Source organism: Narcine bancroftii, chromosome 1 (assembly GCF_036971445.1).
Source record: "Narcine bancroftii isolate sNarBan1 chromosome 1, sNarBan1.hap1, whole genome shotgun sequence".
NCBI lineage: Eukaryota > Metazoa > Chordata > Chondrichthyes > Torpediniformes > Narcinidae > Narcine > Narcine bancroftii.
Window position 1 is genome coordinate 94,626,281 of NC_091469.1, and position 14,838 is coordinate 94,641,118.

The 14,838-nt window shown below is 39.9% G+C and overlaps 1 long non-coding RNA gene across 1 annotated transcript; it reads left to right on the forward strand.

Moving 5' to 3' along the window:
* Positions 1-866: 866 nt before the first annotated feature.
* Positions 867-13,957, forward strand: LOC138740535 (uncharacterized). Its single transcript, XR_011342984.1, has 3 exons — positions 867-948; positions 8,696-8,901; positions 13,579-13,957. It is a non-coding gene; the product is annotated as an uncharacterized lncRNA (long non-coding RNA).
* Positions 13,958-14,838: the final 881 nt, after the last annotated feature.

Consider the following 14,838-nt stretch of genomic DNA (forward strand, 5'->3'; position numbering starts at 1 on the left):
CAACAATAGATATTTGTGTGTGTAATCTGTGTGTTTAATCTGTTTGTAAGTTCAGCAAAGTTCTTTGGTTCACAGTCCAATCTCACTGGTTGCAGTCAATTCTTGTACTGTGCACAGAAGTTAACATTAATGAATTTTCCCAAGTTTTGGTGCATAACAGGTAAATGGTTACCACTCAGAAAGGTTATTGTTGGTTTTCAGAGAGAGAGATTTTCTTGTTCCAGGACATCCACAACTGATTCCTTTTTAATCAGCCGCTCCACGAATCTTTCCCCCTTAAGGGTTCGTCAGATGATACCCTCTTTCTTTCATGTCCTTTCTGTTTCTCCTATTCCAAGGGAAACACCAGACAGCAGTCATCTCCTTTGACCAGGCCGTCTTCCAAAGCTTACCAGCTGGTCCCTCTGGAACCGATGTCTGTGTCTCTCCTCTCTTTCTCTCACTCCTCCCAAATCTGAGAGCAAAGCCTGTTTTTTTTTCCTCCTCTCTGCCTGGAAAGATCTCATGACAGTAAATTCTGTTTTCCAAACATAGCCGCCACTGCATGTTGTTACATTTGTTGCCTTTTGCAAATAAGAGTCCATCATAAATCTCTGAGCACTCTTGTTAAAGCTCCTGCAAAAATTCTGTGTTTTAAAGTGTTTGTGTGTGACCTTTCTGATAGTGCAGAATACTATCACCAATGTATATTTGTATATATTTGCATAGATCTGTTGTGATTGGCTGAGAGACGTAGCCACGCCTACTGTCAGGTCATAAAGGACTGCTCCTAAGCACACCCAGGTCAGACTGGATTGATTGACCTTGATGTAATAAGCTCCAGTCTTTTGCTGATTAAAGCCTTGGTTTGAGTTAACAAGTCTTTGAGTCATTTGACGCACTACAAGCTGCTCTAACAGACCTTTCCCAATTTTTCTCCCAAAAACCTCTATAAACTCTGTCGCACAGGTAAGACTAAAACTAGGAGAATTAGTTTTAAAATTTGGAGGAGTAGGTTTAAGAGGGAGATAAGCAGGAACTGCTTCTCCCAGAGAACAGTGAATCTGTGTAGTTCTCTGCCAAAGGAAGCAAGAGAGACCGCTTTATTAAATATATTTAAGACACAGATGGAAAAGATTATTTTTTGCATAATGGGTTAAGGGGGAAAAAAAACAGGTAGTTGGAACTGAGTCCACAGCCAGATCAGCCATGATGTTACCAAAGGCAAGAACATGCTCACCAGGCCAGATGGCCTCCTCCTATTTGTTCTATGTTCAGTCATGAGCAAAGGAGAATTAGGGTGCTGTTGTTTAACAGGAAGTTCTGTTTCCTCTTTCTTCACCCTCACCATTCAACTGTTCTGGCAGCATGGGTCCGCGACCCAGAATGGCCTGTTACCAGCCGATTTAAAATTGAAATGAAGTTTCCTTGAAAAGCAAAAATCACATTTTGCTCTGATTTATCTTGACCCTGTCTATGGTCACCACCTCAAGATCTGTGTTCCTTCACATCCTGTCTCCAATGTCTAATGCAAGTGAAGTATCAAAGCAAGTGAATTGTTATCATTCAGAAAGGAGACTTTGTATAGGTTCTGGGACTTTTCACATCGTAAACTTGGTAATAATTGGGCAAAGACACACATTTTGAAAAAAAAATTGATACAGTATATGTGAGGCATGCATTTGGGTATGACTGCAAGAATGGAACCCATTCCTTACTCATTCAGCTTCTCACTAATCCCTGCTTATTCACTCAAAAAGATGACAGATGGTTAAGATAATCCTTATGAAAAACAGTAAGCATCATGCAAAAAGCCTCGACTTCATGCAATGTCTCTCTCTGATTCAATCTGTATGGAAACACAGCCCTACAGTACAAGCGGTAATGAGACATGGGGAATAATGTTATCACACTGCTGCTCATTTATTATAAAGGTTAACTTTTGTCTAGACAGCACAAAAAGCATTTCTTTGATCAGATTCTATAAAGGACTTTCTTTGTCGTGTAATTACATATTTTATACATTAGCAACAACCTTTTTCAACCACATCCCATTTCTGAAGACTTGTTTAATTTTTCAACAGGAACACTATAATGGCCTTTTTAAAGTTGACTACTTTGAAGGGCAGATCAATCATGTTAGCTTTCAATTGAACCTGATCACTCCCCTACCATGGGCTTTCCATGCCCTCTATTATACGCTATCCACTGTTTCTTGACAACAAATCATTAAGCTCTTGAATTTCTTCCCTTCATTACCCTCCTCCTTTACAATTGTTCTCAACACCTACATCTTTAAACAAGGTTTGTTGACAGACCTGATAACCTTGATTGATAACGCTCCTTTGAATGACCTCAAGAGATTTTAAATTTAGACATGCAGCGTGGTAACAGGCACTCTCAGCCCACGATCCGTGCTCCCCTCCCTCTCAACTATGCTCAATTGACCAACAATCCTGGAACATTTTTGAAGCATGGGAGGAAACGGAGAACCCAGAAGAAACTTACTCAGACACAGGGAGAACATACAAACACCTTATAGGCAGCGCCGGATTAGAAACCAAGTTACTGGCACTGTAAAAGCATTGCGCTAACTGCTACTCTAAGCATGTCGTCCCCCACCCCCATGTATGCATCAATTCCAATTCAATTATGAATATTTAACATTTATTACCAAGAAAAATAAAAAAAAATCTTTCAAATACAATTAAGTAACTATGTTAAGCTTAAGGGGCAAACATTTTAGTTTGTTATTTTCATAGAAATACAGCTGACCACTGAAAAAGCATTTATTCAGTGAGATCATAGATTTCTCTTCAATATATTGCTGTGAATGGTTGCTTAAATGCATCTCTGAAGTACTTGACCTTTGCAGCACAACTGTTTGTAAATGGGGCAAAATCAATCCACTGGGGGAACTCAGCAGGTTGAGCAGCATGGCTGAGAGAAAAGAAATGGTCAGTGTTTGGGATCAGAACCCTTTGAGACTGAAAGGACAGAGGGGAGATATAATGAGGAGAGGGTAGGTGGTTTACAACTTCCACATCTTCACAATTATTATAAAGCTATTCAATTGAAATTTATTAGTAGAATGTTTGATTTAAGTAAGTCTTCAGTATGGGCAAATATAGAATTAGCTAAAATTGGTGAGGAATATACGCAGGAATTCATTTATAAATGGAATTCAAAATGACCGGATAGTAAGGATCCATCAATATTGAAACATTGAATTGAATTACGGAATCAAATTGATTATGAGATAGGTGGAAAAGGTATGATTTCACCTAAAACACCTTCATATCAGAATAAACTTGGTTTTCATTTACTGTTCATAATCAGTTTTTAAAGATATGGTATCAATTTGGGATTTAAAAAAGGTGGAGGATGGATTTGAGGCTGGGAAATTTAATTCTTTTAATTGAATGAAGGAAAAATATAAAATTCCTAATAATACTTTTTTTGTGTTATTAAAAAAGTATCATAAAAATAAAGGAGAGGGTGGGAGGTGAGGGATTCACAGGGGCTAGTAGGAGATTGGAGAACCAGGGAGGGTGGCAGATGATAGACAGGCCGGAGGCAGAGGTAGTTGATTGATGAGTGTCAGAAAAGGGAGACAAAGGCAAGAGATTAACAAAAAAGTCAGGTGTAGGAGGATGATCCGCAGAGGGTGGAGTTGGAGATGCTCAGAGGGAGATGCTAAGTGGAGAAAAAGGCAGCTGGGACTGTGAAACATAAAAAACTGCAGTTGCTGTGATTGTCGTAAAAAAAACTCAACATTTCTGGAGGAACACAGCAGGTCACAGAGTGTCCATAAGAGGTAATGATTTATAACCAATGTTTCAGGTCTGAGCCTTTCTTCAAGGTATGAGCAAAAAGGAGGCAGTGCCTGAATAAAAAGACTGGGGAGACAATGGAAGAAAGGGCAAGGGATGGAAAACAGGCCATCAGGCAAAAAGCCATAATTTGTCATGAATAGGAGGACAGGAGAGAATTGATTGAGTGATAGCGGTGTCTCTGTGAGGAAAGGAGAGAGTGAAAGGGGAGAGAGAGATACAGAGATAGAGGAACAGAGACGAGGTGGTGGGGACAAACAGAAATCGGTGAAGTCGATGTTCATGCCATTTGGTTAGAGAACGCCCAGACAGAATATGAGGAGAAGCCCTGGAATGGAAACCCACATCTTAAGATCTTATTTGGGAATATTTCAAGAAAAATTTCCCGATGTCCACCAATAGAAATCACTGACTCTGTCTGGAAAAAAAAGGCCTTTAAAAGGCTCCAAGCTCCCTTCTGTTGACAGAAAAATGATTCTGTGATGTGAGTGAACATTGACTATATGTGCCTGACAGCCAGATATTCAATAGTTGATATGTTGGATCATTGGTTATGGGTTCCTATGACCTGACCATCTCTGGTTTGTATGTAATAATAAGACACTCCTACAATTTCTGAAACATTGCAAATAAGTTTGTCATTTTATATACTTAAATGAAGCAGTGATTTTAACTCATGATTATATAACCTATTAAAGAAATTCCAGAAAGCAATATTTCAAAGAAGTTGTATATCTGCTTGAAATGTTTATGTAGCACCTAATTTTTTTTCCAATGCATTTTCTATCTTAAAAGATTCTTGTGTGCATATCTCTAGAGAGCAGACACTACATTTGCTTGCAAAACTGAAAACAACCTTAAAATCTCTTTAAATATCTACCACTTTTTTTTTCAAATCCATGCTTTTGTCCTCTCTTCTGCTAGTTACCACGTTTGGAGAGACTCAGACTATCTGATCATGCATCATATCCAAAACTAGAGATGCCTTGCTAATTGATTTGTGATTCAATGAAGTGGGCCTTTCAAATCATTCAATGCCCCATCTCTTCACAAAACATGGAAACTATTCTTTATCAATTCACTTTTGACAGTTATGATTGCATTTGCTTCCACCACCTTTCAGCAGCTTTTTCTAGATTGTGCACTATATTTTTTTCCATGGTTCCTCTCTCAGTGATGACTTGCTGGGAACTTTTCACCAGATAGACCAACTGCAGTTAACCAGTCTTCACCAGCTCCCTCAGCCCATGTCACCACCACAATACCAGATGTTTTTCTTCTTTTATCTGCCCCTCCTGCATCTCTGCAATGTAAATATGTTATTTTCTAACATTTTCCAGTTCTGATGAAATATCAGTGACCTGAAATGTTAACTCTTTCTTCCTTCATAATATCCTTCTCTAGCATAACAAATGACAATTGAACTTACAGTGCGATATGGGATAATTTAGTTTATTCTGTATAACTGAAATATTAGGTTGTCATTTCACTTTACAGAGAGACTACAGATTTTTTTTTACTGTTTTTTGACTGTGTTCATTAGAATAACAGAAAACATTGTAATTACTCAGTAGGTCAGGCAGCATCTGTGGAGCATGGAAGATCCTCAACCTGAAATATTAGGTCTGTTTCTCCTTCCCCTGATACCAATTTGCCAATCTGAGAGTCTAAAGTACTTCCTGCTTTAATTTGAAATATCAATCATCAGAAACATTTTACTTTTTACATTAGGCAATAATTACTGACTGTTATCTAATTGAGAGCAATCCAGCTGGACTGCACAAGTCAACGCATGCACTGGCAGAATTATTTTGTGGCTGTGATGAGTTAAGCAACTGGTGGCATCACCTGAACCTTTTTTTTTGTTGTGTTTCCTTCAGGCCCTTCAAGTGTGGCAAGCTGCAGCTCTGTTGCAATTACTGTGCTATCCTGCAACTCCCCTGTCTCAACATTCATTCTACAACCACATTGTATTTTTCATCTTCTGTGTCAGTCTACAGCCTTTGTGCCACTCCACAGCCTTGGTGATATTACTGCCCATGTACCTCTTTGTATGCTAGTCTATAGCTTCTGTAATTCTCTGCCACTTTTGTGCCTCTCTGTTGCCTTCACACCACTGCAGCCTTCACAGTGCTCAGAATCCTTTGGTCTATGCAATGGCCCTCAGCAGTAAGCCCTCTTACACTTCATAGAACTTTACAGCACAATACAGGCCCTTCAGACCATGATGTTGACCTACTCAACAATCCAAACCTTCCCTACCCGACACACACAACCCTCCATTTTTCATGTATCCATGTGCCTGTCTAAGAATATTTTAATTTTCTCTATTGTACCAGCCTTCACCACCACCTGTGGCAATGATTTCTAGGTATCCACAGCTTTCTGCATAAAAATACTTACCCCTAATCCCCTTTCCTATAATATTTCCTCCCCATGTCTTATACAGGTGTCCTCTGGTATTTGCTACTGTTGCTCTGGTAGGCCTCTCATAATCTTGTAGCCACCTACTAAGTTATCTCTCATCATTCTTGCTCCAAAGAGAAAAGCCCTAGCTCTATTAACCTTACCTCATAATACATATTCGCCAATCCAGGCAACATCCTGATGAATCTTCTCTGCACCCTCTCCTGTAATGAGGTGATCAGAACTCAACACAATATTCCAAGTGTGGTCTAATCAGAGTATTATAGAGCTGCAGCGTTAACACATGGCTCTTGCCATTTTTGTGAAGAAACACTGTCCAAGCTCAAAAAATTCCTGAAACTTTATTTGAAACAAGACATTTTCTAAAGCTAGAAGCAACACCACATTAATTATGATTCCAAATAGGAGGAGAAAGGAATTTGTCTTCAGTGTTCAGTCATCAACAGCAATTAGCCCATTCATTTTTTTTTAAACATAGTATTTGTTAAATAAGTAGTTAACAGGCCTGCAGACAAACCAGTTTCCATCACACAAAATAGCTAATTTGAAATCCTTTTTTACCTAGTAGTTTAACATGGTGATCAATCAGTAAAAGTATCTACAAAGATAGGGTGGCCCAGTTGGTGTAGCAGTTAGCATAACGCCTTTACAACATCAGCAAGCGGGACCAGACCTGGGTTCATAGCCTGCGCTGTCTGTGCATGTTCTTCCTGTGTCTGATTTTCCCTGGGGGTCTTGTTTCCTCTCACCCTTCAAAAACATACCAGGGTAGAGGTTAATGGGGTGTAAATTGGGCAGCATGGACTCGTAGGGCCGAATTGGCCTGTAACAGTGCAGTATGTCTAAATTTAAATTTAACCACAGGGGACCTTTTGTGTGTCCATGAGTTTTGATCAATACAGGTACATTTTTCTCACAAGGAAAAGTACATTCTTTGCATATGTTTGCATTAATCTTACCCACATTTTACTTTCAACTGTTCAAATTCAGTGGATTAGAAAATTGTAATTCCCTACACCTTAAAGATAATTGTTTTCATCCAATCAAGAATGAGGACATTATTGCCTGCTCTTTCTAATGCAACTAATCATTCTGTGGAAGATTACACTGTGTTGTCTCATACAGGTTCCTGTGAGTATAAGGTCGCCACAAAACAGGCATCTCCCAAATCAGCTCAAGTTGACAGGGTTTAAGTAGCTACCTACAATGGAGCATGTATAATATTGTATTCATTATTTCATTTTTGTGATTTGGCAATTGTGAATAAAATTCGCTGCTGTGTGTATATGAAAAAAACACAATCAAACAGACCATTTTTGTCATTTTATTTTAAGTTACCTATGTTCTTTTTTACTCCATTATTTAATGTCTTCTCTTGGTTTTCCCCAGTTGCATATGTTACATATTGAATGCTTGGACTTATTCTAAGTTGGATGGATCCAATAGAAAAGAGAAGGGCAGAACAGTTAGCGTAGCAGTTAGTGCAATGGCATTACAGTGCCAATGTCCTTGGTTAGTGTTTGTAAGGAGTTTGTACATTCTCCCCGTGCCTGTGTGAGTTTCTTTCCGGGCACTCTGGTTTCCACCCACCCTTCAAAACGTGAGGAGGTTGTAGGTGAATTGGGTCATTTGGGTGGCAAAAGTTCATGAGCCTGAAAGACCTGCTATTGTGCTGCATGTCTAAACTTTAAAAACATTTAAAAGATTGTATTTTTTTCAAAATTTTCCATTAACTATCTTCAAATCAAAGGCAGTATTGCGAATTGTGTAGATCTACAATAGCTACGAGCCAAGTAGAGGTAAATGGGACCAGCATAATATTTGGCATTGTCATGTGGGCCAAATTATTTGTTTTTCTGCTGTACAATTCTATGACCATGACTAAATGGGTGACAGAGTCATAGAGTTCGGGACAGGCTCTTCGACCCAACGCATCCATGCTGACAAAGCTGACCTTTTGGGCTGGTGCCGTTTGGGCCATTATCCATTTGATCATCGTAATCATACCCCCTTCTCTTGCTTCCTTTGGTAGCTGGCTCCAGATACAGATCACCTACTGAGTGAAAACATTGCTCCTCAGGTTCCTATTAAATGCCTCCACTCTTATCTTTTTTTAAGTAGTACAGCACAATAACAGCCCCTTAAACCATGAAAACCTGTGCTGCTCAAATGCACCTAGTTGACCTACAACCCCTGGTAGGTTTTGAACGATGGGAGGAATCCAAAGCACCCAGAGGAAACCCACACAGACAATGCGAGAAAGTACAAACTCTTTACAAATAGCACTGGATTCAAAAGCTAGTCCCAATTGCTGGCGCTGTAACACTAATTGCAAAATTAACTGTAATTAATTGTACCATATTTTTGTTAAATTTATGGTAATAAGCCCTTCCAGTCCATGAGCCTGTGCAACCCAAATATATCAATTAACTTATAAAATATGATTTTTTTTGTAGGGTGGGAGGAAAGCGAAACACCTGGATGAAACCCTCACAGACATAGTGAGAACATAGACTTCTTACAGATTGGAACCAAAATTACTGACATTATAATCTTTGGCTTGGCTTCGCGGACGAAGATATAGTGTTGCACTAACTGCTACAATAACCATGTTGCACTAATTCTCTCCAGTTCCAACATTGTCTACTCTGGGAAACAGAATGTGAGCATTTAATTTCCCCTTCATGATTTTACAAACCCTTCAGCCTTCTATTATCCAGGGATTAAAAGCCCATCTTATTCAACCTCTCTCTACATCTCAAGACCTCTAGTCCCAACAACATCTTATCCTACCTGACATTCTGCTGATAGAGTGAGATGAGGAACGATTGATTGAGGAAGTCAAATAGCCAATTTTAATTTTATATATTCAATGTAATTCCATGAAGAATGACTGTTGCCTCCCTGGTGCCAGGGTCAGGGATATCTCTGATCGAGAGTTCATAGCATTCTGCAAGGGGAAGGAGAACGGCCAGAAGTTGTGGTCCATGTGGGGACCAATGACTTAGTTACAAGTGGGGATGAGGTCCTGAAACAGGATTATGTGGAATTAGGTAGGAAGTTAAAAAACAGGACCTCCAAGGTAGTAATCTCTGGATTGCTGCTGGTGCCACGCGCTAGTGAGGGTAGAAATAGGAGGATGTGGAGGATGAATGCGTGGCTATAGAGATGGTGCAGGGCGCAAGGGATAAGATTTCTGGATCATTGGGATCTCTTCTGGGGAAGGTCGGACCTGTACAAAAGGGATGGTCTCCACTTGAACTGGTGGGGGACCAATATGCTGGCAAGCAGATTTGCTAGAGCTGAGGAGGAAGGTTTAAACTAGTTTGGCAGGGGAGTGGGGAACAGAGTGTGAGAGCAGTATAAAGGGAGCATGTCTATCTAGATAGGAATAATAACGATAACAAAGGTAGGATGGAGATTAGGGTAAAAGGTAGAAAAGAGAATATATGTGAGGGTCATTCTCTGAAATGCATATATTTTAATGCAAGAAGCATAGTGAACAAGGTAGATGAGCTTAGAGCACGGACAGATACTTGGGGTCATGATATTGTGACAATTAGTGAGACCTGGCTACAGGAGGGGCAGGACTGGCAACCTAATATTCCAGGATAAATTCCAGGCCAAATTTTGGAGTACTGTGTACAGTTTTGCTCACCAAATTATAGGAAAGATATAAACAAAATAGAGAGAGTGCAGAGAAGGTTCACGAGAATGTTGACAGGATTTCAAGGTTTCAGTTACAAGAAAGGTTGTGCAGTCTGGGGCTTTTTTCTCTGGTGCGTAGGAGGTTGAGGGGGGACTTGATAGAGGTGTTTAAGATTTTAAAAGGGACAGACAGAGTAAACGTGGATAGGATTTTTCAATTAAGAGTGGGGGAAATTCAAACTAGAGGACATGGTTTAAGATTGAAGGGGGGAAATTATAAAGGGAACATGAGGGGAAATTTCTTTATGCAAAAGGTAGGGATGGGGAATGAGTTTCTGGCAGACGTGGTTGAGGCGGGATCATTGGTTACATTTAAGGAAAGACTGGATAGTTACATGGAGAGGAGAGGACTGGAGGGGTATGGTCTGGGTGCTGGTCAGTGGGACTAGGAGGGTGGGGATTTGTTATGGCATGGACTAGTAGGGCTGAACTGCCCTGTTCTGTGCTGTAAGAGGTTATATGTTTATATGGTTAATTGTTTTCTATCTTTGAAGGATGATTTTTTTTTCAATGAGTCATTGAGTTAAATTAACACACTCTACACCAATAGCAACCAAGTGATAAATGAATGGGCAGTCGGTAAGTTTCTGAATAGTAAATATCGAGATAGCATTCATAACTTGTCTTTAACAAGCATTGGATCCTCGATATACACTTCAAAAATAAGGTTAAAGAGGTAAGACCAGGATGAAACATTTCAAGAAAGGACATTCGCTCCAACGATCCCTCAATATCACATGAAGCAATCAATATAAGATGAATACTTGAACCTACACTTCAATGAAACAGACAAAGTAAAAACACAAAATGCTGGAGAAGCTCAGGAGGTCAAACACTGTCCTTTATGTAGCAAAGGCAAAGATACAGAACTGCTCACTTCAGGCTTAAGCCCTTCATCAAAAAAAAAACCCCAAAAAATCATTGGTTCTGTCTTTTACCTTTGCTACATAATGGACCCTGTTCGACCTGCTGAGCTTCTCCCGCATTTTGTGTTTTTACTTCAACCACAGGGTCTACTGAGTTTTGTGATTTACTAATGAAACAAACAAATGTTGATGTTCCATCTGAGCTCATTCTGTTTGTTATCTAGATCTGACAAATTGCCTTAGGTTTCCACATTTACCTTCATGGAGAAAGGCCAATTTTGTGGAAATGAGAAAGGATTTAGGAATGGTGGATTAGGATAAGTTGTTTTCTGACAAGGATGTGTTCAGTAAGTGGAAGACCTTAAAGGTGAAATTTTAAGAGTGGAGAGTTTGCATTTTACTGTCAGGATTAAAGGCAAAGCAAACAGGCATGGGGGACCTTGGTTTTCAAGGGATATTGGCAATCTAGTTAAGAGGAAGAGAGAAGTGTATAGCAGGAATAGGTAACAAGGAACAAATGAAGCTCTAGTAGAGTATAGAAATAAGAAAATACACAAGAAGGAAATCAGGAAGGCAAAAAGGAGACATGAGATTGCTTTGGCAGATAATATGAAGGTAAACCCATCGGGTTTTACAAGTATGCTAAGAGTCAAAGGATAATAAGGGACAAAATAGATACCCAAGTAGATCAGAGATCATTTATGTGTGGAGCCTCACGTAATGGGGGAGATCTTAAACAGTTTTTACATCAGTATTTACTCAGGAAACTGGGATAATGTATAAAGAAGGAAGGGAAACAAAGAGAAGGACCATGGAAAATATGGAGAGTAAGGAGGAAGAGGTGCTTGCTACCTTACAGCGAATAAAGGTAGCTAAATCCCATGGGCTTGACATGATATTCCCTTAGATCTTGAAGGAGATGAGTGTAGAAATTACAAGAGCCCTGGCAGAAATATTTAAAACATCCTTATTCATGGTGAGGTGGAGGAGGATTGGAGGGTAGCTTATGTTGTTCCATTGTTTAAAAAAGGTTCGAAAAAAACTACCAGAAAATTGCAAGCCAATGAGTCTGAGATATCGGGTATACAAGCATTTCGACAGCCAAGAGATGATTAAGGATAGTCAGCATGGATTTTGTGCATGGTAGGTCATGTTTAACAAATTTTGTAGAGTTTTTCAAGGAAGTTACCAAGAAAAATCGATGAAGGAAAGGCTGTGGATGTTGTTAACATAGACTTCAGTAAGGCCTTTGACAAGATCCCACTTGGAGGCTACTTCAGAAGATTCAGACATAATGTATCCATGCAAAGGTTGGAAACTGGATTTGAAATTGGCTGAATGGGAGAAGACAGAGAGTAATAGTGGATGATTGCTTCTCAGACTGGAGGCCTGTGATTGGTAGTGTGCTTCAGGGATTGGTGCTGGGACCATTGTTTGTTGTCTATATCAATTATTTGGATAACAATGTGGTAAATTGGATCAGAAAGTTTGCTGATGACACTAAGATTAGAGGCGTTGTGAACAGCAAGGAAGGCTTTCAAAGCTTGCAGGGGGATTTGGACCAACTGGAAAAACGGTAGGGCACTGATGAGTGCAGAGGAGCAGATCAATCTGGAAATACAGATACATCATTCTCTAAATGTGGTGTTACAGGTAGACAGGGTTGTAAAGAAAGCTTTTGGCATCTTGTCCTTCATAAATTAAAGTACTGAGTACAGGAGTTAGGATGTTATGGTGAGGTTGTCTAAGACGTTGGTGAGGTCAAACTTGGTGTATTGTGCGCAGTTCTAGTTGCCAAACTACCGGAAGGATATCAGTAAGATTTGAAAGAGTGGAGAGAAGATTTACTAGCATGTTGCTAGGTCTTCAGGAGTTGGGTTACAGGGAAATATTAAGCAGGTTAGGACTTTATTCCTTGGAGCGTAAAAGAATGAGAGGAGATTTGATAGAGGTTTACGAAATTATGAGAGATATAGACAGAATAAATGCGAGTAGGCTCTTTCCATTTTCATTAGGAGAGATGAATACAAGTGGGCATGGCTTTAGGGTGAGGGGAACATTGGGGGGAACTTTTTCACTCAAAGAATGGTGGAAGTGTGGAACAAGTTGCCATCTGATGTGGTAAATGCGGGCTCACTCTGAAAATTAAAAAAAATAAACTGGATAAATGTATGGGTGGGAGACGTCTGGAGGGTTATGGAATTGGTGCAGTTCAGTGGGACGAGTGGTATGATGTTTTTAGTACAGACTAAAAGGGCTAAATGGCTTTCTTTCTGTACTATAGTGTTCTATGGTTCTATAGATATTTATCACTTGGTGGAACAGATCTAAAATCACTTACATGTTTGAAATAAATGAGAAACAAGACTTTAAATGTGAATCCAACTTCTCATTGAGAGACATGAGATGATTCAGTGTGATTCAAACAGGGCCTGAGGTGAAAGATCAAGTCAAGTCAAGGTAAGTTTATTGTCATCTAATTGCACAAGAACAACCTGACAAAACAGCATTCTCCAATACTCAGTACATAAACAACAGACATACAACCAGACATAACACAATACAGACAAAAAATACATATGCAGGACAAGTATTTCATCATACAAATAAATAAATAAATAGATTTTGTTGCATGAATATGAGAGTTTTGGATAGTTAGTATGAGCAGTTCCTTTGGTCATTCAGCATGTTCACTGTCCGTGGGAAGAATCTGCTCCTCAGCCTTGAGGTGATGGTATTGATACTCCTGTATCTTTTTCAAATAGGAGCAACTGCTGTCTGCAGGATGGAAGGAGTCCTCAATGATCTTGTGCAGCCTCTTCAAGCAATGATCCCAGTAGATCACTTCAATGGGGGCAGGAGTGGGGGGAAATGAGACTCCAGTGATCCTCTCTGCCACTCCTGTGGACTATCCGATCCATTTCTCTGCAGCAACTATACCACACTGTGATGCAAGCAGCCAGGATTCTCTCTAAAGACCTCATATTGAAAGTTGACATAATAGTGGCACTTCATAGCATTGTCTGCTTAAGTCTTCTCGAGTGTTGGGACTTCCTGGAAAGTGAGGAGATGATAAGTGTCCATGATAGGTCACTAGTTAAGTGAACTTGAAGGAACTAGGTGCTCTCCACTCTCTCCATGACAGAGTTGTTGATGTGCAGTGGAGGGTGATCATTCCTGGACCTCTTAAAGTCCACGATAATCTCCTTTATCTTGTCCACATTGAGACACAGGTTGTTACTCTTGCACAATACCACAACATTTTCCACCTCTTGTCTGTGGCATGTCTCATCTTTGTAGGTGATCTGGCCGACTACTGTTATGTCATCTATAAACTTGATGACACTGTTGAAGCTGGATCTAGTGATGCAGTTATGGTTCAGTAGCATGAACAGCAATGGGCTGAGGACATAGCCTGGTGGATTGCCACTGCTCAGCGTAATGGTGCTCAATATTCTGGTACCGACCGGGTCAAAGTTTGATTTTTTCATAAGAAAATCCAGAATCCAGTTACAGAGAGGGGTGTTGAGTCCCAGCGAGGACAGCCTCTCCACCAGCTTTGGGAAATGATCACATTTAACACCAAGCTGAAGTCAATGAACAAATAGCAGCCTGGTGTATGAAGCAACATTTTCCACCTCTTGTCTGTGGCATGACTCATCGTTGTAGGTGATCTGGCCGACTACTGTTATGTCATCTATAAACTTGATGACACTGTTGAAGCTGGATCTAGTGATGCAGTTATGGTTCAGTAGGGGTGGAGAAATGGATAAGCAAGTTTGCGGATGACACAAAGATTGGTGGTGTTGTGACAGTGAGGTAGATTACCGTAGATTAAAAGGTGATTTAGGAAGGCTGGAGGTGTGGGCTGATGGAATTTAATACAGATAAATGTGAGGTGCTACATTTTGGAAAGGCAAATTTAAATAGGTCATATACATTGAATGGTAGACAATTGAGGAGTGCAGAGCAACAAAGGGATTTAGAAGTTATGGTAAATAGTACCCTCAAGGTTGATAATCAGG